This window comes from Oryza glaberrima, chromosome 12 (assembly GCF_000147395.1).
Source record: "Oryza glaberrima chromosome 12, OglaRS2, whole genome shotgun sequence".
In the NCBI taxonomy this organism is placed as follows: domain Eukaryota; kingdom Viridiplantae; phylum Streptophyta; class Magnoliopsida; order Poales; family Poaceae; genus Oryza; species Oryza glaberrima.
In genome coordinates this window covers 15,706,043-15,731,486 of record NC_068337.1, presented here as the reverse complement: position 1 = coordinate 15,731,486, position 25,444 = coordinate 15,706,043, and the positions used below count along the sequence as shown (strand labels likewise).

Genomic DNA, 25,444 nt, shown 5'->3' with positions numbered 1-25,444 from the left:
GAGCAAGTTTAATAGTATAGCCCACTATTAGTTACAAATCATCTATAGCCAATGTAATAGTCAATTCATATAATAGTTGCTTACTATACTATTATACTTGGTCCCATCTGTCATACACATATTACGTCTTGGAGTCCGTGCTGCAGCTGGCTACAGATCTGTAGCCCGCTGCTCTTCTCTCTCTTCCTTTATCTCTTTAAAATATGTTTATAGTTGGTTTATAGCCTGCTATTGTACCTGCTCTTAAGGCGATACTACTTAGTAGTAACAAGTGACGAAGCCAGAATTTTAACAAGTACTCCCTCCGTATTTTTAATGTATGACTCCATTGACTTTTTAATAATATTTGACTATGTGTCTTATTCAATTTTGTTTTGCAAATATAAAAAATATTTATGACATGGAACATTTGATGATAAATCAAGTCACAACAAAATAAACGATAATAACATATTTTTTTTTAATAAAACGAATGATCAAATATTGGTCAAAAAATCAACGACGTCATACAGGGTATGACTTATGAAAAATAGCGTAAAAATACATGTGATTTTTAGAGGTACTCACTTATTATATCAATGATCAGAAAAATATACTCGTTCTTCCCAAATTGATCATCATATAATGAAATCTAAAATTTCTCAAATTGATCATCATATAACCGCATGGATACGGATACAATTAATGCAGCATTGGGTGTATGCTAAGGTGTACTCCCTCCGGTTTCAAATTAATTGACGTTTTAGACAATATCTCACATACCAAGAAATGGTTAGTTAGGGTGCATATTTATGTTTTACCCATATTAAATACATTAGGATGGCACATCTTAACCTAGTGGTTGGCTGCTAGTCCCAAAGCATCTTCTAAGAGCAAGTACAATAGCATGCTATAAGCCGGCTGTAAACATATTTTAAGGAGATAAATGAGGAGAGAGAAGAGTAGTGGGCTATAGATTTGTAGCCAGCTGTAGCACGGACTACAAGACACAGTGTGCGTATGATAAGTGGGACCAAGTATTAATAGTGTAGTATGTAACTATTGTATAAATGAGTTACTAGTTTAGCTATAGATGAATTGGAGCTAATAGTTGGCTATACTATTAAACTTGCTCTTACTGTTTTGTGCAGGACTCGATGCGTGCATGCAGCCATGCAGAGGTAGATCTGACTAAATTAATCACATGGAGGCTAAAAGGTCAAGTTTTGTTATCCAAAGGGTCCAAGCTCCAAGCGTCAACTAATTTGAAACTGGAGGGAGTAATTGGCATGGTGTTTTAATCGATGCATGTATTGTAGGAGAATATATGCATGATGTCTTGATTGATGCAATTTAAATTATATTTGGTCTTGGTGCATAAAAATATATGATGATTAATTTAGAATTTGGAATAGAGGGAGTATATGATAATTGATAATAACAAAGTTAGGCGGGTAGCTACACCGTATGTAGCTTATTTATTCATTTCAAATTAGCGAGCAAACAGATCATAAGGGGTGACAATATTATCCGTCTTCTAGATAAATAAGCAAACGATCAGAAAAAAAATACTAGGTAGATCTTGCAAAACAAGCAACAAATAATCTATGTTGTATCATATATTAACTAATATTTTAGAAATATGAAATTAAAGAGGAGAGGTTAAATTAATTCTTGAAATATCCATTAACTTATTAAAGTCTTAGAAAAAGGAGCTTCTACGTTTGGTCTCATGGTCTAGAATTTTTTATATTAATTGGAGAAAAAAATAAAAATAGAGTCCATATAGAAATACAATTTTAAAATAATAGAAATTAAGAATTAAAAATAAGAAATATTAAAAGAGGAGACTATAGTCCATACAATCTAGAATTAATTAAAAATCAGAATTAAAAAATAAGAAAAATAGAAGTGGACATTAAAGTACATATAGAAATACAATTTAGAAATAACTTAAATTAGAAACTAAAATAATAAGGAATATTGGAAGAAGGAGTATATAGTCCATAAAGAATACAATTTATAAATGACTGAAATATGAATTAAAAAATATGAACTATTGAAAGAAGAATACAATTTAAAAATAATAGAAATCCGAAATTAACAAGTAAGGAATATTGTAAGAAGAGTCTAAACTGGAATATAGAACTAATTCAAAATAAAGAAAAAATTAGAGTTTAGAATCCATATAGAAATACAATATAAAATAACAAAACATAGAACAATGGAAGAAGAGGCTAGAGTCCATATAGGAATATAATTTATATAAAACTGAAATTTGGAATTAGAAAAATAAAGAATATTGAAAGATGAGTTTAGAGTCCATATAGAAATACAATTAGAAATAACAAAATTCAGAATTAAGAAATGAATATTGGAAGAAGAGTTTAGAGTCCATATAGGAATTTAGAACTAATTGAAACTAGGAACTAAAGAAAAAAGAAAAACTAAAAGGAGAAAAATAGTCTAGAATCCATATAGCAATAAAAATTTACAAATAAGTAAAATTCAAAATTAAAGAAAAAAAGGGAAAATTGGGGGAAGAGTCTAAAGTTCTTGTAAGAATACAATTTAGAAATAACGGTAATCCATAATTAAGAAAAAGAATATTGGAAAAAGAGTCGCTATATATGATACAATTTATAAATAACTAAACATCGGAATTAAAAAAAAATAAGAGTATTGAAAGAATAGTTTAGTATCCATATAACAATACTATTTACAAATAACAAAAACTAGAAAATTTGGAGGCGGCTGCGGCAGAGGAGTTGGTTGATGCCACCGCGGATGTGCAGTAGACAATAGAGGTTCCTGCCACGACGGTGCACGAGGTCATATAAATGGGAGGTTAAATCTTGATACAATTAGATCGTCGCAGTTTGTGGGTGACAGCACGGAAAATTGGAAGGAAAGGGGAGGAGAATCATGAGGAAGATAGGAGGCGGGATGATGCGGTTATAGTGCAAGGCGGAGGGGGGAGCGATCTCGAACATTGGATCTCAGCGACATGATCCTGACCAAGGAATGAAGTATGTAAGATTGTGTTGGTGAAATATTAGAGTAGTACTATAAATACAGATAGATTAGCTATTTTATATATTTTTGAGACAGGCTTCTACCTTCCATTGATACATGGGTGTTCGATATGCTACCAACGTAGCCGTGGTCCGCTGTCAATATATACTCTCTACTACTTTTTGATTCAAATATCAAATTTGAAAAAAAAATGGTGGTACCATGGGCCAATGTGCTTGTGATCCTATGAACCAAATTATGATGTGCCCCTAATTAAACATCTTCAAATAAAATGAAATAGGGGTAATTTCATATCTAATATTGATTTTACCTCTGTTTTCTAGTTTTTATTTTTGCCGCTACTTTTTTTAAAATGGTTACACAAGGACTTGCCAGATGGCACCGTGGGCCCGTGGCCCTACAGGCCACAGACTCGTGGCCCAGATCTCCCCTTTCCCTGGGCCCGGCCCGACTACCAAGCCCACGCGCCGAGCCCGTCCTCCTATCCGGCGTCCCGGCCGCATTCATGGGGCGGCGGCGGCGGCGGCGTTGTAGTTGGTGCGGCCCGCGGCGGAGGCGCTTCTCCGGCGTCCGCTCTACCCCAATCTACCCGTGGTAGGTAGGCCGATCTCCGGATTGGTGAACAATGGCATTTCATTTACGCTTTTAGTGTTATGTGGTTTCGTTTGGGGACGATTAGGAATCTTAAGGATGCTGCGTGTTTAGGAGGATTTGCTCATGTTCTTTGCTGTTGAGGTTTTGTTCGATCCCTTCAAACTTCTAGGCATTGAGTAGAAATGTTTGAACCAATGACCAACTGCATGTTCACTAATTTCACGAAATAATGCGATGCTTTGAGCATGGTTCAGATGAGATTTTCATGGTGGTAACTGGCAAGGTGTCCACAATCCCCATAGCTATGCAGATGTCGCTTGTGTGTGCTTCATGTAATTGCGTTTTGATGTGGACTATCATTAAGCTATAAACATGTGTAAAGTGGATTGGTAACTGATTCTATTCTCTTGCACATTTTCTGATGATTTGTCATCTGGTGGATACCCAAATAATGAGGTGCTCCCTTTTGAACTTTTTATATGAAGTTGCCGCTTTTGCCTCATTTCAGCTATACTATATTTTCTGTTTATGGTTGCTATGGGGTCCAGAGTATACTGTGGTATTAGCGCACCGGCTTGATTGAATTAAACTATGTTAGAGAAATAGGTCGATGTTTATAATGTTTGCACTAGGATGTACTGCTACGAAACTTGTGGAGTAGAGTAGACAAGAGGGGGATGATCTAGGTAGGAGAGCTCTACCTAGAAGAAACATCATTGACATGAAACATTATTGTGAATCATCCATGACATTGTTAAAAGAAACATCGGGCTCTAAAAGTATTATAAGCATTAGAGTTGCCCTATAAATCTAATTCTATCTAATATAAGGATGTTGTGGTTGTATTTTGCCACACAGTTACTTTGGTTCTGCTATGGTTTCATAATTGTTTTTCAGTGTAGACAGATATGATAACCACCGTACGGAATTAGACTACCAGAAATCCTCTTACGTTCCGACATTGTTAATACCACAATTGATGCCAATGCACCGAATTCTTTGCATAATCTTATTCTGCACATAATCAATGCAGGTTAGAACTGCAATCCTCCATAAATCAATGAAGAATAGTGAGTCAAACCATAGCCAAAATCCAATAACAATCCCTATGATTGTGGCTTAGTAAAGACCTAAATTCATCCTTATTTGGTTCAGATCCAAATCTGGAACTTTCAATTGGGCATGCACTCAACACAGTTCCACAAAGCCCATAATCGTTGCTGTAAATTGATGGATCGTTCAGTGTCTCAAGCTGGCCACCTGTGGGTGCCCTTCCTGACAGGTAGGGATGAAAATGGAGCGGATACGGACGGATAATGCTCGTACCATATTCGTTTTCATATTTTTTACCGGATACGAAAACGAATATGGATACCTCGAATACGGAAACAAATACGGATTATCTCGAATACGAATAAGAATCGAATATGATCGGACACGATACGGAAACAATTTTTTCTCGGAACACGAAAACTAACTCAACTTTTAATAGAAACAAATATCAACATATATAATTAGCTCATTTTATATAAAATGAAGTATAATTTATAAATATTTGTTAAAATTTAAATAATATTAATAGTATGGACTAGTGTTAAGAGATAAACTACTATTAAAATCTATAAAGGTATATTGAGTTAGAAAGAAATGGGGTATGTCTAATGGCTTATGCGGATATCCAAATAGCACTATTCACCGGATATCCGAATTATTATCCGTATCTGACGGAAACCCCGATACCATATCCGTATTCGTATCCGGGAGGAAATATCCGTATTCATATCCATATCCGAACTATCCGAGAATTATCCGATCCGAAAGGTATCCGTATCCGTTTTTGTCCGGAGCGGACGGAAACTATCCGCTCCGTTTTCATCCCTACTGACAGGTGGTTATTAGAGAGATGTAAGGAGCTGAGAAATGTTAAGCTAGAGATGTTGGTCGTAATATGACCTGAAAATGCATTGCAAGATAAATCCAGGGACTCTAGGGCATTCATATTGCCAATATCATTTGGGATACTGCCAGATATATTATTTCTTGATAATTTTAGGAACTGGAGGCCCTTAAGGTTTGCAAACTCTGCAGGTATCTCATAAGAAAAAATGTTGCTTGTAAATCAATAACTGCCAGAAGTGGAATTGTGCTTTCAAATGTATAAGATCTGCTCTTCCAAATTAGTTCAATTCTGTTAGAATATGGGGACAAAAAGTAATTTGAATATGTGAACGCAACATATGTTGATCCAATGTTGAGCCTTTTGTTCTGTTGCATCATTGATCTGAAGTTAGCAAAATGTGCTGTGTGCTGGTTGAACCTACCAATTGATTGTCAGCTAGATCAAGTAGCTGCAGTTGAGAATGATTTGATAGTTGCCAGGGTATGTATCCTTCGAACATATTTGAGCATAACTGAAGAATTTTAAGAGAAGGCAAGCTTTCCCATATCCTTGAAGAAATTTCAGCAGATAGCCTATTGTCCCGGAGATCTACCATTGTTAAGTTCTTGCAGATGGGAAGACTTTTGCTTGTTGAGGTTGGGACTTTGCCAGAGAAAGCATTGCTTGACAAATCTAGGAAAAACAATTGTTGAAGATTTGACCAGCAAGTAGGGAGGTCCCCATAGATCTGATTGCTTGATAGATCCAAGAAGTTCAGTAAAACCAATTGACAGAACTCCTGAGGAAGCATCCCTGTAAATTGATTCGAATCGCCTGTGCAATGTCACCAGAGAAGTGGTTTTGCCCTATCCAAGCATACGCCAATTTTGGACATGGCAGAAGCATTCCCAACAAGTAGTTATTTCTCACCAGCAATTTCTGAAGCTGAAATCCACTGCATAGATCAGGTGGTAAGTCCCCCAATAAATTGTTGTTGGACTAGTCTAGAATAAGGAGTGCGATGCTTTTCTAGTTCCAAAAAAAAAAAAAGAGAGTCTAGAATAAGGAGTGGCTGCATCTGGCCAAGATTCTTCTCTCTTTGGTACAACACTAGCCAATCTGTTGGTGCTCACAGAGTGATACATTAGATTTGGCAGGTGGGAGATGGCTGCAAGCAGCTCTCCCTCCAGTTCGTTGTTCCAAAGTTCGATCCGTGTCAATGCTACCGATGCTGATCTTGGTGAGAACAGCATGCGCGAGCTCCAGTAAGATCTTATTCTGTTGCCGTTTATTTCTGATTCAATTTGTTTTCAGTTAACTTATTAGATGGATCTTCTTGACTTCTTTGCTGGTCAAAAAGGAAAAAGAAGTAAGAGTTGCACATTATCGTTATCATCATTGTCATCAACGAATGCAATCTGTCCATAAAGTAAAAGGTATGGATTTAGTAGTGATATCTATAAACTGATGGGCAGCCAACCTTGATCTCCTGGATCTGCCAAGTCACGAGTGCTGAATACTTACCTAAGACTTGGGCTGTCAACAGAATGACATATACTGATGTTGGAAAGTTGGACTAGTTAATTACTACTGCTGGAACCAGCTTATAGAACCTATGTATCGAACCGTCTTTCCCTTTTTCTCTATTTTCTGTTCCCTAATATTTTGTTTGTATTCATCACCAAACTGCTAGCGACAAGAGGTGGCTTCTGCATTCAGTCTTTCCACATAGCTAGGCATGAACAAAACCTTCAATGGTTTTCTTTGTGAATTAATGGTTTCTAAGCCGGATGATTGTTTTATTTGTGCATGGAAATTACCCTATTGATGGGCATCAGAATGGTTGATTGATGATATTCTCCTAAGAGCACATGCAGCAACAGTTGCATGTCAGACCATTTGAATGTCTCAATACTTCAGAATAGAAAGAGATGGGTCTTGCTAGCAAGCTAGTTTCTTTGAAGCTGAAGGTATCTCGTCAACTTCTCTGCTTGGTACATAACGAGCTGCCATATATTTTCCAGCAATGATCATACCCATTCCCCATACTAGCTGGTTGAGTTGCCATACATGTATGCAGCAGTTTTCATTTCATATCTACTAGTAGTAAATTCATCATCTTGGGATATCAAACTTGTCAATTTGCATTCAGTTTAAACTTAATTAAGGTGAGAACTTTTGACTCAGCAGTTCTAGATTCTAACCTAACATGTACATTTCCTCTATTTTGTTCCTAGATTAACCTGATAAGTTTTAAAAAGAATCACACATACACTTATTTGTTTTGGTTCTTCAGAAATACCTTGTTTGCTTTCTTGAATCATACGTTTATTCTGATGTAGTAATATGGGTGCTGTTGGACGACACAACATTGTAAGATTGTATCGGATCTTAGTTTCAACAGAGAACCCTTCAGCCCTGAAGACCAATGTGCCTGAGTCTTCGAAACGATCAGGATAAGATGTCTTTGTAAGTTGTAACCATTTGTGTTGGTTCGACGATCTGCTAACCTTCATTCTTTCCTGTACACAAGGTAAGCATGCAGCCAGGCAAGGCTTAGGAGATCCCAGTGCTGCATTACAACGATATAAGAGAGGAAATCATCATTTGGAAGGAAGCATGAATTTTTTGAGAGTGTGATTAATTGAAACCCCTGCAATGTCTTTGTCTTTTTTGGGGGGCTAATACCGGTGCAGTTGTCACCCCACCTCGACAGCTTAATGTCGATCTTGCAAACACTTGTAACCCTCCTTTTCCTCTTAATAAAATTTGGTGAGCCAATCCTTCAGCCTGGCAAAAATCTCAATGCTGCATTTTCTACAACTTTGGTGATCTGACAGTGACTCTTTGCTGAATTACTCTTTTTCATCTGCAGTCTTGGATGGGTGCACAACCCTGCATTCTTGCAGGAATCATGGATGAGTTTTCCTTGCTGGGTCCATTTGGTGTTTGGGGCGCGGGAACATATTTCGCAATAAATAGTTCAATTACAGCAGAAGAAACTGGGAATGATTCATTAGGTACGCAGTACTGAACATGAACTGAAGATTATGGTCTTGTGGTCCCTGAATTTACAGCACATATTGGTCAAATGTAGATTAGTCTATGCATTTGTTCTTTATAAGCTACTCCCTCCATTGAAAATATAAACATTTCTAGGATGTTTATCAAAGATTAAAATTAAGGAGAAAAGACTTCGGTGTCTCTCAATAAAAACAAAAATAATGGAGGTGAGAGGGTAGGTAGGGGTAAGATGGGAGAAATTTGGAGAAATGATTGATGGGAAGAAACCTTTTTTTTTTTGGAACAAGATATAAAACTCAGAAATCCTTATATTTTGGAATAGAGGAATATCTATGCATTTTAAAATCTTATCATTGTAATTTTAGTTTTGAAATTGTATTAGCCTAACTATCTTACTGATAAACCATGACACATTTCAATGTATTTGCACATGATCATGTTGAATCAATTCTCTCCACGTCTTAAAAATATGAGTAGAGCAGATTCCTAGAAGCATTGAGTGACTTACAAGTTATAAAATAATCTCATTATATTCTAAAACTGATCTCAAAGATATTTTTTTCACAATTTCGTCCACCCTGGTCTGGTTGATTGTTTTTATTATTTAACCTTTTTATAACAATATTTTATTTATAGCCATTTAAATATTTTAAAACCTGGATCTTTCAAACATGCTGGAGTGTCAGTATAATGAAAGTGGCAGGGAGTTGTTCAGAAATTGACAAGCTTTCGGTTCTGTTGTGTTCTTATCACAGTTTTCCCAACCCATCTTCCTCGTTTTCCGCGCGCACGCTTTTTAAACTACTAAACGTGTGTTTTTTGGAAAAAGTTTCTATACGAAAGTTGTTTAAAAAAATCATATTAATCCATTTTTTGAAAAAAAAGCTAATACTTAATTAATGACGTGCTAATAGCATGCTCCGTTTTTTCTAATGGAGGGAAGTGTTTCCAACCAGGAGGTGCGAACACACAGTCTGATCTGTTTCTTTGTCCTAGGGAGGTCTTTTTTTATTTATTTATTTGTACAAATCATAGTCTGCTCTGTTTACCTCTTGATCCCAGACCTTCCTGACTGATGCTTGCAAGTCCTAGCCTAGGTTAAAAAAAAAACGGTGGTGAACTGGTAATTTGGCTGGTGTCGTTTGAACCCAAAATAAATAGGTAGAAATATATTAAATTTCAATTTAAAATTAGCTACATTTTGTTAGGCCTAGATATTTGATATGAACTTATGTTTGATAAATTGAGGCCAAGGCCAGTATCTCTGCAATACCGGCTTTCTAAAACGTTGGGCCTGGCTCGCCAGAATTAATCAACAGGCCAGTGCTACAACCTAGAAGAGGCCTAAGCAAAATACAGTCATGTATAAAATTATCATGTGCATTTTTTGGGGGATTTAGAATAAATTATTCTACTATATGGAATACACAATAAACCTAATGATTCTACACCAAGGAGTTGAAAGGAAATGACATCAAACAATTTGAAATTTCAATTCTAAAACTTAATTTTAGAATTAATTTAGTTTTTTTTCTGTCGCTCAGCTCATGCTAGACTTCCAAGAGAAAAGGTATGAAAATCTTAGTCTAAAACTGTTTTTCCGTTTGCTTTGATCAAGTGTTCTTGGCTTATAAGCTGCACCCGCAAAAAGAAAAAAGCCTCCCTAATGCCTACGTTTTTCGATATTTTTTTATGTGCTGAATAACTATATATATATATATATATATATATATATATATATAGTTAGGGTGTAAAATGGTCTACTTTTCCATATATATATTGGCCATTTGGCCTGCTATATACGATCGATGGTTCTACACTACTTTTGGGCTGATGTGATTTGTTAACCATATAAGAGGCCTTAGATGTCCATTAATCAAGGAGCTAATGAGCAACATCCTTTCTGAAAAGAAAGTAAAACCACTGAATTCAATCAAATTTAAAATACAACAATAGCCGTCACGGTAATGTCCTTTTCTGCGTCGACCCTTTGTTTGTTTCTTCTCTTTAGAAACCAAATTTAAAAGTCCTTTTTAATAGACGTCTACATGCTAATACTCCCTAAACTTATTTTGTTTTGTTTAGTATTTACTAGGCAGCTCCGTTCCAAAGTGTTCATGGTCCTGATGCCGTACGCTTCACCAAACATCCTCCGGTTCACGATTTGATGCCTGCCTGTCGGCGGCCAATTGAAGACTAATACATGCTTAGAGTGCAACAACATGAGGTTTGTACATTATGTGCAATTAGTTTTAGCAAAAAAAAAAACTAATTAAGATTTAGAATGCATGCATACAAACAAATATCACAGTTAATCTATAAACATATATTGGGCATTTTCGGCTGGTCAGGGCAGCCGCTGCACGCAGCCGTAGCCGCTGTAGCTGCAGACACAACACACTATTTGTATTGGCTACACAACAGTTAAATTAAGTGCAGCGGCACAGAGTAATTAGTAGTTTATGATAAAAGTACTTTTGTGTAGCATTTTAATAATATTGTAAATGTAGTAGTGAACAATGTCTAATGAAGACTTTGTTAATATCTAAACAATAAGTAAAATATAACTATCGGAGTGTATATACTAGAGAAACCATGTCCCCTTAATATACATAAAGAAGTTGAGCAATCCAATTTACACTAAGATGAACATTTTGATTCAGAGATACTCGCTTAAGTCCCAAAATAAATCGAACCATTACATCCCAAGAAAAAGTGAGTGGTGTAAAAAAGGCAAAGTAAAAGTAGTATCGATGTATGAGTAAAGGATACTGAATGGATAAAATTTCTTAATTTACGGACTAAAGCTTTTGAAACAAATTTCGAACTCAATTTATTTTGAGATAGAGGGAGTAACTCTCTTATAATATGGTTGAGTTCCTTTGCTGTTGTTTATAAGCTGAAAACACGTGATTAAAGCAATGAAATATAATTTCATGATTAGTATTTCGGCAGCAATGTCGCTGTATATATATATTTTTGGAGAGGAACCAAGTCCCTGTATTTAATAGCTTAGCTAATGACATCTCACATATATCAATATCATTCCCCATTCCCTTAATAAGGACTATATTATTTATGTAAGCAGCACGTGAGACTGCGAATAATTAACATTAAGATATGCCCTCAATGAAGTGCTAAATAAATAAATATTAAGGCGACACAACTTTTAAGTTTTAACGAACATCCCATCACAAGTTCACAACCACTTTCTCCGGCCTCATGTGTCTTACACATTTTGTACTTGTACCCTTGCATCCCAAGTACTCAATGCCTCAGAATTAGGTACCATCTAAAACACCACTTTTTTATATAAATCTTTTATAAAAAAATGAAATTAAACCCCTTATATCCTATAATCCGATGTTGAATAAGAAACCCTCTTCATCTAGGCCTACCCAAACTGCATTTTGTGATGGTATGGAAAAAATGTTTTTGTCGAAAAGAAATACGAGATAGTATACTTTTCAAAAAAATATTTAGAAAGATCTGGCAAAATTACTAGAACATCGTGGGTGTATGTTTTGTATTTGTAGTCTCCATCAGGTACTCAAATGCATAAAAATTGGGCACCATATGCAATGTGTCTTCAATGTAATAGAAATACAATGGTACTTAACATTTATATTTGAAAAATATTTTGCAAAGAAAAATCTGTATAACATTACCCTTTATTTTTGTTCTTGGTCTATGCATCACATATAAATAACAAAAAAGGAGAAATCACACCATATATTTTTCTGGAGAAAAGAGAGGAAGTAAAGAAAAACTTGGGCATATTTCCTCATGAGCCCTCTCCTCCAATTACCAAATGATTCCTCTCTAGGTTAATCATGGCTCTTTTGGTGTGTTAATTATGCTATAATTGTGTGCATTAGCCATTGGGAAGGCTGCCTGTCTACTACTACTCATCATCCATCATCTCCACCGGTGATACTGTTGCCTCTTTGTTAGGTGAAGTTGATGATGCTCCTATCTATCTAGTGGCGTTTGGTTGAGCCTTTGCTTATGACAGTATGACACAATATCTACCTACGTCTTCATGCACACAATTTTAGTTGTCCTTTGATGTGTAGTAACATATTGTTTTTCATATTTGTTTCTTTTCAAATTAACTTTTGCTTTTGGATTGGTTTTTTTCTCCTAAAGAGATTTTGGTTTGATGGTGCCAGAATGGAGGAGATTTAAGAAAAATGATGACAATTATGTAGCAGGTCAGATTAACAGATAGAGAAAACCGTTACCATCAATAACACTGTGCCATCCTGTTGAAACAGTAATAACGTAGAGAAGAACAGAGTTCAGACTTCAGGCATTGATTAGGCTGTTGTTTTTTTCATGAAAAATGAAGAAAGAAATTTTAAAATGTAAACAGGAACATGCAAAGTTAGATAGGCACTCACAATAATTGGTGCAGATGTCTTATCATTTTCCCTGATGAACCAAGCACATGAACAGTCCCATGACATTGTGTGCAGCAGCTACTAGCAGGAAGCCTATATTCTGCACCCTGTAGAACTCTCTCTTTCTTGCATCCTTCTACTGAAATTCCATTGCATCTTCTTTTACTGGGTTTTATTGGAAAAAAAATGAAATCCCAAGATTTGATTGTTTTTTACTCTTATTTGAACCATACCACTCAACCATTTTCGAAGCTCCGAAAAAAAAAGTTCACCGAGTTTGTTAGATAAAAAAAAGGTCCATGTTTGCAATGCCGGGGCATTCATGATAAACTTGCTTAAAAATTGCTTTCATGCCGGCAAAGTAGAAACACAAGTTCCAATTGTTTGGAGATGCAACAGCTCCACTTTCCTACTACTCTATATTACCCTGTCTTGGCTTCAAAGTTCTTCCTTTCCTTACCCAAAGAAAGATAAGGTAAATAACACCGATCCAGCCTAACTTGTCTCAGAGACATTGAACTCAAAAAGGAAAACACAATTTGCAAGATCATATAGATTTTATGCACTGGGGGTGAGTGACCTTATGTTGCTGCAAGGTGGCACACAGAGAGGGAAGCACCTTGCAGCAGAATCTGATACTCTGATGAAAAGTGTTCAAGTAGCATGTCATCATCATGGAAAGGGAATGCAGCTAAGGGACAGTAGGAGGTCAGCATCCATGGAAAAGGAGCTGCAAACTATTTCCTAGCAAGTCAAGGCACCCAGCAGCTGCAAGAGGAGAAGAAGGTATGATCATTGAAAATGGACGCCTTCTCCGAAAGCAAAAACCGCATATTAGATCGAATCGCGCAAAATTGAGCAATGTAAGTATGTAGAACAAGATGTTCCTGAAAGAGAGATGAACAGGTGAGATGAACAGGTGACATGCTGCCATGAGGTGTGTGTGAGTGTGCCTCTCTCTGAGAGATTTCAACCACCATCTCCACCTCCAAGAACATGTACAGAAACCAGTACTTGGGCACCCATCATTAAAGGTACGATCGCTGATCACGCCTTCATGACGATCGACTTCGCACCAATGGATGATATGGTGTTAATTTAAGGCACAAGACATTCTCAGATTCCCCAATGCAGCACTCCAGGTGCAGCTGGGGATGCAGCAAGGAGAAGGACATGTACCTGATAGGACGGTCAGGCTTAATGGTGCTATTGACTGGAAATTAACCTGAAAATGGCTGAAATGTCTTCAAGGGTTGTCAGGTACCCGTGCAAGTGCATCAGGAATGTGACATGGGAGAAAACAACATTTCTGCAGCAAGGTGTGAAGCATATGCATGGTAGGAAGGACAGATTATTATATGGTTTCATTTTGGCAACACTACAGAGAATGCATTTCAGGTAATCAATTAGGGTCATGGTAATTGCACTGTGAGATTGAGAAGAGCATCTACAAAATTGATCAGCTAAGAACGCTCTACTCATAATATTGAGAGGCACTACAAATCAAGTATACATATATGGTATCATACCCATGTTAAATTTAAGAGCTACACTATAAATTGACCATCAGTTCATGTCAAATTAAGCCCAGCAGTGAGATTGACAGATAGCAAACCAAGAGGGCCAGGGTCAACAATTTTGATTAAAAAAAACACTAACTGTAACCAAAAGGCATCACTAACAAGTACCAACAACATTTAAGCACTTCCTTAAACAGGTTTTCCAAAACTATACGGCATTAATAGCACCGAGTCACTTTCATGCAGGGTGTGAAAAACTAGATTATGAACAGTTTCTGCACTTCTGCATGGTTACCTCAACACAGTTAGTTAGGTAAATGCTCAAGAACCAGTTGTTCACGTTTACTTGAAGCATTGCAAGTGGGTAACAGATTATTTCCTGTAAACAAGTCATAGATTTCAGATGCCACTATTAAATTATTGAAGGATCATGAGGTTACTCTGAAGTTTTCAATGGATAATCTAGTTCTGGTTTCTGAAACAACTGACAATTGCAGCTGCAAAAATATCTTCCCACTGAATCAAATGGCACTCAGTAGGTATAGGCATCGAGAGACATGTAGTTACTTAATGAAATGTCCATTATCTAAAGAAACAAATCAAGAGACATATTCATGTACAGAGATATATAAGTTGGAAACAAAGCTGGCAACAGAACATACGAAACAATCTATTCTGTTCATGGGAAAAATACATAAACATTTACCCTGACCATCCTACCGCCTCATAAAAAGTATCTATGTACTTCCTTTCATATAATAAATTGTCTTTCAAGCCTAATGCATTTTCATTTAATGGGCCAAGTTATTGAGGCAAATATTATCTGATTGACACTTTCTTTCTTGAACAGTTTTGGATTGCCTATCAGAGAAAAATTAAATGTTTGAAGGATGACACCCAAATAGTTTGATACATTGGTGTCACCTAACTAACCGTAGTGAAGCAATCACATTATGTCATTCAACATCCAAACAAAACAAGAAAGAGTAAAGGGGTACCAACAGTATCAAACAGACACCAAAACACCACCATCTACAGCCGATGAGTATCTCTCACCCACTGAGTGCATCAAAGGATCTTTTTTTTTATAAATTCAATGACAGACAAGCATCCCTATAATGGTTTACTGTACTCCAAAGAGTCAAGAAAGTAATTGATGAAATACATTCTCTGCCTCAAAGGGATCTTGAACCTGTATAACTGAACATCTTACGCATGTATCACAATAATTGACTGAATGAAACTGTTGGCAAAATATGAGCTCTCAAAAAAAAAAAATCAGATTACATATATAAGTCATAAAGCATCACTTATATGATCCTGCTTTTGAATGAAATTAGAAAAAACAGCGCAATTTTCTGAATTTAAAATTCTTTAGAGCATATAATGGTAAACAGAAAACTCTGACAAAAGGATCCAAGTTGGTAAATAAGAAACAACATGGAGACATCACCAAAAGTACTGACACTGAAAGAACTACCCAAATTGCAGGAAAAAAAAACTTTGACCAAATGGTCAGAAAAACCCAACCAATTCAAAGTTGTACTAACGTCATTATCAGCAAACATTTGACAAGGAACAGAGCGTTCCACTAGGAAAACCCGAAGATTAGCACAAGGTCAAAAAATTCGAAGTACATAACCCTGAATAATTAGGTAGTAGGCTATCAGCTGTGACACAACAGAAGCTTGCAAAATTCAGCTGTGCAGGCAAAAATAGCTGGCATTATTCTCTCTGTACAGCATAGTGGACTTCCCCATGGCATGCACTAGTAAGTTGACTACTCGTTTTTTCCTCTTTTTTTTTTCTTTTTCAAATGATACTTTGCTGATAATTGTCATGAAGCCAATGAGTCCTTGAATTAGTTAGGCATATGTGTTATCATGATCAATAATACAAAACGTGCACTCTTTTTTTTTCAGGGATACAAAACGTGCATTAAAATGTATAAATAACCAATTTAGGTACGTAATCGATGTGCATTGTTCATCAGTATTGCAAACAATGATTCATGAAATTAAGTAATCCAATGCATGCAACTATTTTTATTTGCAATAGATAATGGAAACTCTATTCCGATAAGTCAGTTCAAGAAAGGAGTTAATTAAGAAATGTGCAAATTCCATGTAGGCATGTACCGGACAATGCTCCATTTCCAGAATTTAAATAGGAACTTGGACAAAATTATAGCTGAAATATGCCATTTGGCTCGAAATTCGGTTGTTTTTATCTTCCAATATTTCAAGAAAATTAACATTTGAAAACAAAGAGCAATTGTAAGTTTTCACCTGTAGGGGCGGCCATAGAAAAGTCCTCCAAGAACTACAGAAACAGAGGCACTGCAGAGTGGAAAATAGAGCTTTGAGGGAATTCAAGGGTTTAGGCCCCTTTTGGACCAAAGGATATTTAAAGGAATTTTGTAGGATCTGAATTTTATGAGAAAATCTTTTTAGTTATTTGGAACAATGGATTGAGACTCTGCCTACCATTTTCCTGTTCATATGTTTTCTCAATCACCTGTCCTAAATGGGGTTCTGCATCAAAGGTTATAAGTTCATTTCTAGCTAAAACTTGCCATAAGTGTGGGTAAATGATTTTGAATCTTTCCTGGCTTTTGGGACCAATTTTTGACATAGTATGTTATGTACATGTTTGGTCATTTCCTTCTCTAATCGTATCATTATGAAATTACTAAAAAAAATTAAATATAATATTTGGAAGACAAATCTACTGCTATATCTTTTTTTTAGATGTCAATTCTCCTATTTTCTGCATCTATTAGTATTTTAAGGTTTTGAGGTTAAACCGAAAATATATCATAATAGATGAGAAGTGCTCTCTCCATCCCAAAATAAGCCAACTTTTATATATAAATATGGAGATAAACTATATTATGATTCATGTATAAAATTAAAATTGATTTCACTACGCTAGATTTGCCCATCTCAAACAAGACCATCTATGATGGCTTGGACTGCCTTACCACGGATGGCCTCATCTGTAACGGGTTGGACTAGAGGCCGTTATAGATGAGACCGTGGGCTAAGTCTCATCACAGGTTAGGGGTTATCTGTGACGGGTCCATTTGTGCACTGGACAAAGGTAACATCTGTCGGGCACACATGTCAGCCCATCATAGATGACCTACACATGTGACGGGTTTATAAATACAGTTGGTCAGAGATGAGAACACTCATATGTAACGGGCGATAAATACAACATGTTCAATGGTAAAAAAATTAATCTTAAATTGTTTTTTGTTTTTACCCGTCATTTGGTAATTAACGAGTTTAATCTTATCTATTCGGCCATCCAACCAAGCCTTATCAACCCTCTCTCTCGATTCCCCCGCATCATCACTCTCTTAACCTAGTGCCCGCAACCCTAGCTCCACCTCCATCATCTCCGCCTCTACTCGCTCGCGCCGGCCACTGCCTCTGCCTCCACCTGCAATCCGTCCTCTACATCTTCTAGCTTGAGCGCACCGGAGGCCGCCTTCTCCACCGCGAGTGCCGGCCACCGTCTCCACAACCCCAAGCACCGGTCATCAACTTTGCCTCCGCCCGCGGGCTGGCCTCACCTAGATCAAGCCTTTCCGGAGTTTGCAGTGCCCGGATTTGGTCACCCCACCTAAGGAACTAGTGATGGAGGCAACCATGGCTGTGGAGGGGGCACAACTCCATAGCATCCTCGACCCCACCTCCCCCCGCCAACTCAGTCAACGTCGGCACCTGTCTCTAGATCTGAACGCCCCCGACTGCCTGGTGCACATGTCTAGCCTGAATCACCAGATCTAGTGGTGTCGAACGGCGGAGCGGAGCTCCACCGGGCAAATAGTTGGATAAGCTCCACCGTAGCTGGGTGATTTTGTTGTGTCTAGATGAATGTGAATGTGATTGTGATGATTTTTGTGATTTGTAAATGCCCAGATAAAGGTCTATAACTAGCTAGGTGAAAATTATTTTTATATTTATTTTTTCAATTTTTCACCTTGTGATGGGTCCCAATTATCATCCGTCGTAGATGAAAGTTACCATTGACGGGCTAAAATGTATGTCCATGACAAATAAAGGTCACCAATGACGAGTTAAAATAACTACCCATCACATATGAAGGTTACATGTAACGGGTTTTGATTGCGGTCAAAGGTAACTCTTACAGGTATCAGTGACCACTTATCTATGACAAATGACTTATCCAGCGTAGTGTTTATTTTGAGACAGATGGAGTAGATATGTATTTAATTTGTGGTAACTCTATAAATCTCACCCTCCAGGCCGGCAACATGCACACACATTTAGAAATGATGCACAAATTTGGGACGACCGACAATTGCCCAGACACGAAGATGATCAAGTGGCAGGCGAGTGCTACTACTACTGCATGCAATGCAGTGGCCATCAGCTGAAAGGATGCTTGCAGATTCCGTTCCAAAACCTTTATAGTTTTGCAGTTCCATTCCAGATTGCTCTCTCTCAGTCTCTCATCTGCCAGGGATCGATCGAAACGACGTGAGACAAGGACCTAATATCGGCACTGCAGTGCATCTCCAGCCGCCTATAGCGATGCATGATGCGTACTATCTCATCAATTTCTTACTGTGGATTGAATTAATGGGATGAGTAATATTGTGGGGTCTCGTCTAATTAATAAGATGCATGGTTATTTCTTTCTTCCCCCCCCCCCCCCCACCCCTTATCTATAGCTCATTATTCTTATCAACCACTAGATTCTCAATTAGTACACTTATATATGTATCAACCAAAATTTCTGACATGACAAAAGGATGGAATTTTTATCATAGGTGGAACCTTACAAAACATAGAGAACAAAAATTGAAAAGAAAGGTAGCAGCATAAGATTGTGAAATTTTGGTCATCACTAAATTTCAAAAATATTTAGTTGGAAATTTTTTAAAAAATGCTATGCATATATTTGTCTTAAAACTACTTTGATATTAAAAATTTATTATGTTTCATAAGTGTATCCTAATAAAAATTTATTTGTTTTATAGAATCGATTTTCCAGTCAAAACTCCCACTAGGTAGGGCTGAAAATGGAGCGGATACGAACGGATAATGCTCATACCATATTCGTTTTTATATTTTTTATCGGATACGAAAACGAATACGGAAACAGATACGGATTATCTTGAATACGAATAAGAATCGAATATGATCGGACACGAATACGGAAATATTTTTTTCTCGGATCACGAAAACCAACTCAACTTCTAATAGAAACAAATATCAACATATATAATTAGCTCATTTTATATAAAATAAAGTATAATTTATAAATATTTTTTAAAATTTAAATAATATTAATAGTATGGACTAGTGTTAAGAGATAAACTACTATTAAAATCTATAAAGGTATATTGAAGGTTATAGAGTTAGAAAGAAATGCGATATGTCTCATGGCTTCTACGGATATCCGAATTATTATCCGTATCCGACGGAAATCCCAATACCATGTCTGTATCCGTATCCGGTAGAAAATATCTTTATTCGTATCTGTATCCGAACTATCCGAGAATTATATATCCGATCCGAAAGGTATTTGTATCCGTTTTTGTCTGGAGCGGATGGAAACTATCCGCTCCGTTTTCATCCCTACCTCTAGGTTGCAGGTGGACTATAACTATCTCCGTATACAAAAATTTCTCCCCTAGGACGATTCAAGGATCGCGTGCGAAAATCAATTTTCGCAGGTAGATTTGTGAAGAGGCCCGTCGGCTGCTTGTGGGAACGGGTATACAAGCTTCCACATATTATTATATATCAGGCCGGATGGCCTAGGTAAATATATCTAGTAGTAATCTGAGTTTTATTTTCTATTTATGTCCTATTTCTGTTTATCATTGCTTCGATGAAAATGTGAAGCTAGTGCTTGTCCTAGGAACTAGTTTCACATGAGTATGAGTTTAGAGCATTTGAGATATTGTAGAGCTCCAGCGATTTGGTCAAGTCTCCTGAGATGTGTAACACATCTGGTCGCCATCTTCGAATGGTTTGTCGGGCATGTCTCAGGCTGAAGTTGACTGGCATGCTGAGCCCCAGCAATATCTCCTATGCTCTCTACTCGATGCTTCGGGTTTCATAAGATGTTTGCTATTTGACTTGGTAGGGTAGTGATGATTTTTTTTCTAGCATCCAGTCAGCTGCCCCATCCCCTGCCCCTCTTTTATTCTCTGCTCTCTTAAAATATCTCCTCTCCTCCCTCCCCCCAACCCCACTCTGTTCTCTTCTTCTCTCCTTACCCCTCCTTCAACGGCCATCCCCTCCCCCTCCCTTTCCTCCACCGTGGCCGCGACAACGGTGGTTATGGCTGCGACAAAGCCACGCGGCAGCAGATCTGCCGCCCTCGGGCCCGGGATGGGTGGATCCAGCGGTGCCAGACTTGGGAGCGGCAGATCCATCTCCACTGGCATCGGCTACAATGACGATTATGATGACAATGACGGCAACAGCTAGGACAACAACGATGACGGTGGCAAGCTGCGTGAGGCCAGATCCAGTAGCGCCAAACTCGGGAGCGGCGAATCCACCTCCACCGGCCTTAGCGACAACGAAGACGATGAAGACAACGATGGCGATGGCTAGGGCAACGACAACGACGACAACAACACAAGGACAGATCTGGCGACGCCGGACTTGGAAGCGGCCGGCGGCAATGAGCGGATCCTCCTTAGCACGCCTCAGGTCCTCCTTCATCGTGTCGTGGGTGACCTCAGGATGCGGGCTAGTGTTTCGGGGATGTTGTGTGGCAGTGGCTAAATGCGGGCTAGGGTTTTGCAGTTTTTTTGGAATTTTTATTTGTTTTGCCATAATTATAGAGCAAGGCGGCTTTAGCATGCCTGTCTAAGAAAACAATTTTCGCTTGCGGGTGCCATGCAAAAATCTTTATTTCGCATGCGAAATTTATAAATAGCCACATGCAAAAATCGTTTCTGTAGTAGTGGATCCGAGTCACTAAAAACAATCATGTATTCATGATATGAAGTATATACCAACAATTATTGTTGGCCCTGTGGATTTATCTCAGCCGTCCGATTTTTCATACCACGTGAAGAGATGCTGCACGCATGTATGGCAGAAAAAAGAAAAGTATGGTCAGGTAAGGGAGAGGACCCTGAAGGAAGGAATATATATATATATAGCGTGGATCCCAGTTAATTGGGCACCATCACACGCACACCGTACGTACTCCCATCTGATGTGACAAAACGAAGCGTACTACGACGTTGCGAAAGCAGCCAATCACCTTCCAAACTTGTGTTTCATCCCACAGTATATATGGTTTATAAGCAATGCCAATAACCATATGCAATGCACTCACATAATTAACAATAAAATCAATATAGGTGCAACGTACGAACGTACAATGCGATGCACAGGCCCATCGATCGATAATTGATCATTAACTTGGTTAATTACAGCTCGTGTGTTCCATCCATGTAGTCACAAGCAAACAAAACACATGAGACAAATCAATTAAAATTAAGGAGAAACTAAGCATAAGTGCGCAATTAACAGAAACCTCGAGGACGATTTCGTTGCACGAATTGAAGCCTATCCCCCGAGCCGTTGGATTAATTAAAAGACAATCTCAGCCGTCAATCCTTTTCTTTTTCCTCCTATCCTCTCCAATCGACCCTCCCTTCCTCCCCCTCAAATGCATAAAAAAAAAGAGGGATGAAAACATATCAGATAGGAGTAGTATATATGGTGCGTATTGGGTTTGGATGTGGCATATATATTGCAAAAATACACTGGATGCGCATTATCCAATATTTTGATTAGATTATCCGTTGACTGTTTGACGGATAATTCGACTTCCTCAGCCCATTAATAAACTGAATGGCCCAATTAATCCATCAATTAATCTAGCAAGTGGAGGATCTAGGCATAGGGCAGCTAGGGCTCAAGCCCTAGGCTTAGGACAATGATTCCATGTAATTTCCAAATAAATTGCATAAATTTTTTGAATTTATAGAGAATTAGGGTAAAAATAATACAACTGATCCCTAGGTGTGCCTCCAATTAATATGGCTCTGCCCCTAAACCTAGCTCTCATCTCACCATCTCAACTTCCTTCAATAATTTCTCACCCGTTCGTCTTACGACACCGTTGACACCCACAGCCGACGGTAGATGGAAGCTAAGACGATGTGCTTTTACTGCACCCACTAGGCGAGTGGCAAGTGATGCGCGTTAATATTCATCCCGCGCCTCCAGTTGAAACATCCACATGTCGATGACTCATGCCTCCACCTTGTGACAACACAGCGAAAGATGACACCTCACATGGTAGTGGCAAAGCGACGCCCCTCCTGGTTCCCGCTTCTGCCTTTGCTAGTTTGATGTTGTATTGATTGCATATACATGTAACATCCAACAATTTCAATTAGTTTCCGTGCCTCTACACCGACTCCATACCAGTCATGACATCCGAAACAATCTGCTCTACACCCGTATCCACACACCTGGTGCACCCACTCTAAATCCGCTTAGAAAATATGGGATATGATGTGATATAAACTGTATTCATCTGAATCCGTTCTGTTTTCAGCCCTAGAAGTGCAAGGTGAAGATGGTGATGACCCAACATAGCTATAAGCTCGTTGGCCTCACCGCACTGAGTTTTCTTTTGTCATTTCTTTGTGATTATTTATGAGTTTGAATGTTGATTCAACATTTTTGCATTTTTATATATTTTAAATTTTTGAGTTTTTGAGTTTAAATTTCTAATTATTTTAACATTTCTTTTGTAATTCCTAGAATTCAAGTTGGTTTCTTTTTTTTTTGCGAGGGAAATTCAAGTTGGTTTCTAAGAAGAAAAGATCTCTTTCACCGTTAAAAGTTTTTTAGGAAATGGTTTTCTATACTGAGCCGATGAACTTCTTTTACAGCTTTTTTATAATTGATTTTTATAATTTATTTTCTGTCTTCTACATGGAAAGTCAAAGGGACAGAAGTGGATGTACATGAACAAATGTGAGTACTAAAAATAAATAGATGTGGCTCTCTGCAGTGATAATTTCTCTCTACGAAATCAACTGAGAAAGGCATGGAGCGATTACCATATATATATTGCACTAAACGTCACCAGTAATATATACTCCTATTCATGGTTTCTTTGGCAAATCTGTGAGCAATGATTCACATGCAGATCTAAGCAAAAAAAAAAAAAAAAAAAAAAAAAAAAAAAAAAAAAAAAAAACTGTCTTGCATTATTACACAACTCGAGACCAGGAGCCCGGCCTACCACTGATTTGTCTGTTAGAGCTGTTTTGAGCTGCTTAAGCTCAGGCTTGCAGATAGCTAGGAGATTAATTTGGTCCATATATTCTTTTGTAGATCTAAGGTTAGGAGATTTGGTGGAGGGCCTACTTTATTTTTGAAGATTACACCTTAGCGAGGTTTTATTTTTTTTTAATTATTAAACCTCAAAATCTTGACTCGCTAATAATATTTTAAAAAAATATTAAGATATTGATGTGTGAAATATGATATTATTAGATTCATTAAAAAATAATTTCATGCAATTCTATTTTTATAGTTTTATAAATATATTATTAGAAAAATAAAAAAATAAAATATAATCATTAATCGGGGACTATGACTATATATGTCCTTTATATACAAGTGAAAGAAATGGAGGGAGTATATTTTACTTTAGTAGAAAAGAGAGGGAGATGCATGGTTTAGATCCACTTCTTTCGTTATTTTAGTTGGAGAAGAGAGAAGAGGTAGCTTAGATCCTTTTTGTTCTTTCTTGTAGGTCTATTGTTCTTATAGTTTTAAATAAAGAGATAATTAATGCAGACGGTTTTGATTCAATTAGCTTATAGTACTTATATTCCCTCTATTTTAAAATATAAGACATAACCACCCGTAACTCAAAGATTAAGAAATATTTATTATCATCACCTCGTTTGGATCACTCCGATAAATAGAATCCATGTATCCAATATAATTAGAGATTTTAAGGGTGGGGGATTTAAAATACAATAATTTAGTAGAGAGAAGGTCATAGTTAATTACTGTCATATATGCATGCACGCCTTATATTATGAAACATCTAGTTGTGCCTTATATTTTGAATCAGAGGGAGTAATTAATTTACTACAATTAATTGCTATATTAGCTAGCTAGATCTATGTGTTTATTATCTAGGGCCAACTCATTTCATCATGCATCATCCCTGAGCAGTAAGCACTGTCTCATCCATGTGTGCCCCCACCATCGGCAGAGCACCACTATTAGAGTAACAATAACTGAAGTTTGTAGCAACAGAATCGTCCGTGATATGTCGTGTTATTTCGCAGACGGCCGCGAACCATTTGTGTTGACTTCTAGCTCGTGTTCTAGATGAGTTGCACTACAAATATGAAAATTTTTGAAAAGTATACTTCATCCGGTTCTATATTTTCTGTCGATGTAGATATCAGTGGCAAAATTATGATGCAAATCGAGGGTTGGATGAAAAACACTGTTTTTATTTTACTTCCTCCGGTTTCATATTTCCTGTTGATTCTATTTTTTTTATTTCCAATGTAAGAAAAGGTGAGTTCAAAGGTACTTTAATGAATTATTCCGTAAATAAGGTTACGTCTAAGGAAATATGAAACCGGAGGGAGTACCGGATTTATACACATCAATGTTTTCTTTTTAATAAAGGAAGTCACACATCAATGTTTTATATACATACATATATATATATATATATATATATATATATATATATATATATATATATATATATATATATATATATATATATATATATATAGGACACTCATATGGGGCACCAAATCACTCAAATTTTTCAAAATTTGAGTTATAATAATTCGATTCATACCTATACTTATCAACAAAACAACTCAAATTTAACTTTATTTTACAATCCATGATTACATACCTAACTAATTATATGTATGGATGCTATATACCTAGAATCAAAATCTAACAAAAGCAAGTTCAAATTCAGTTCAAACTTGCTTT

The 25,444-nt window shown here is 37.1% G+C and overlaps 1 long non-coding RNA gene across 1 annotated transcript; it reads left to right on the top strand.

The window, feature by feature from the left end:
- The first annotated feature begins 5,497 nt into the window (after nucleotides 1-5,497).
- LOC127757770 (uncharacterized) lies at nucleotides 5,498-10,898 on the top strand. The gene is made up of 3 exons (XR_008013530.1): nucleotides 5,498-8,260; nucleotides 8,364-8,508; nucleotides 10,598-10,898. It is a non-coding gene; the product is annotated as an uncharacterized LOC127757770 (long non-coding RNA).
- Nucleotides 10,899-25,444: the final 14,546 nt, after the last annotated feature.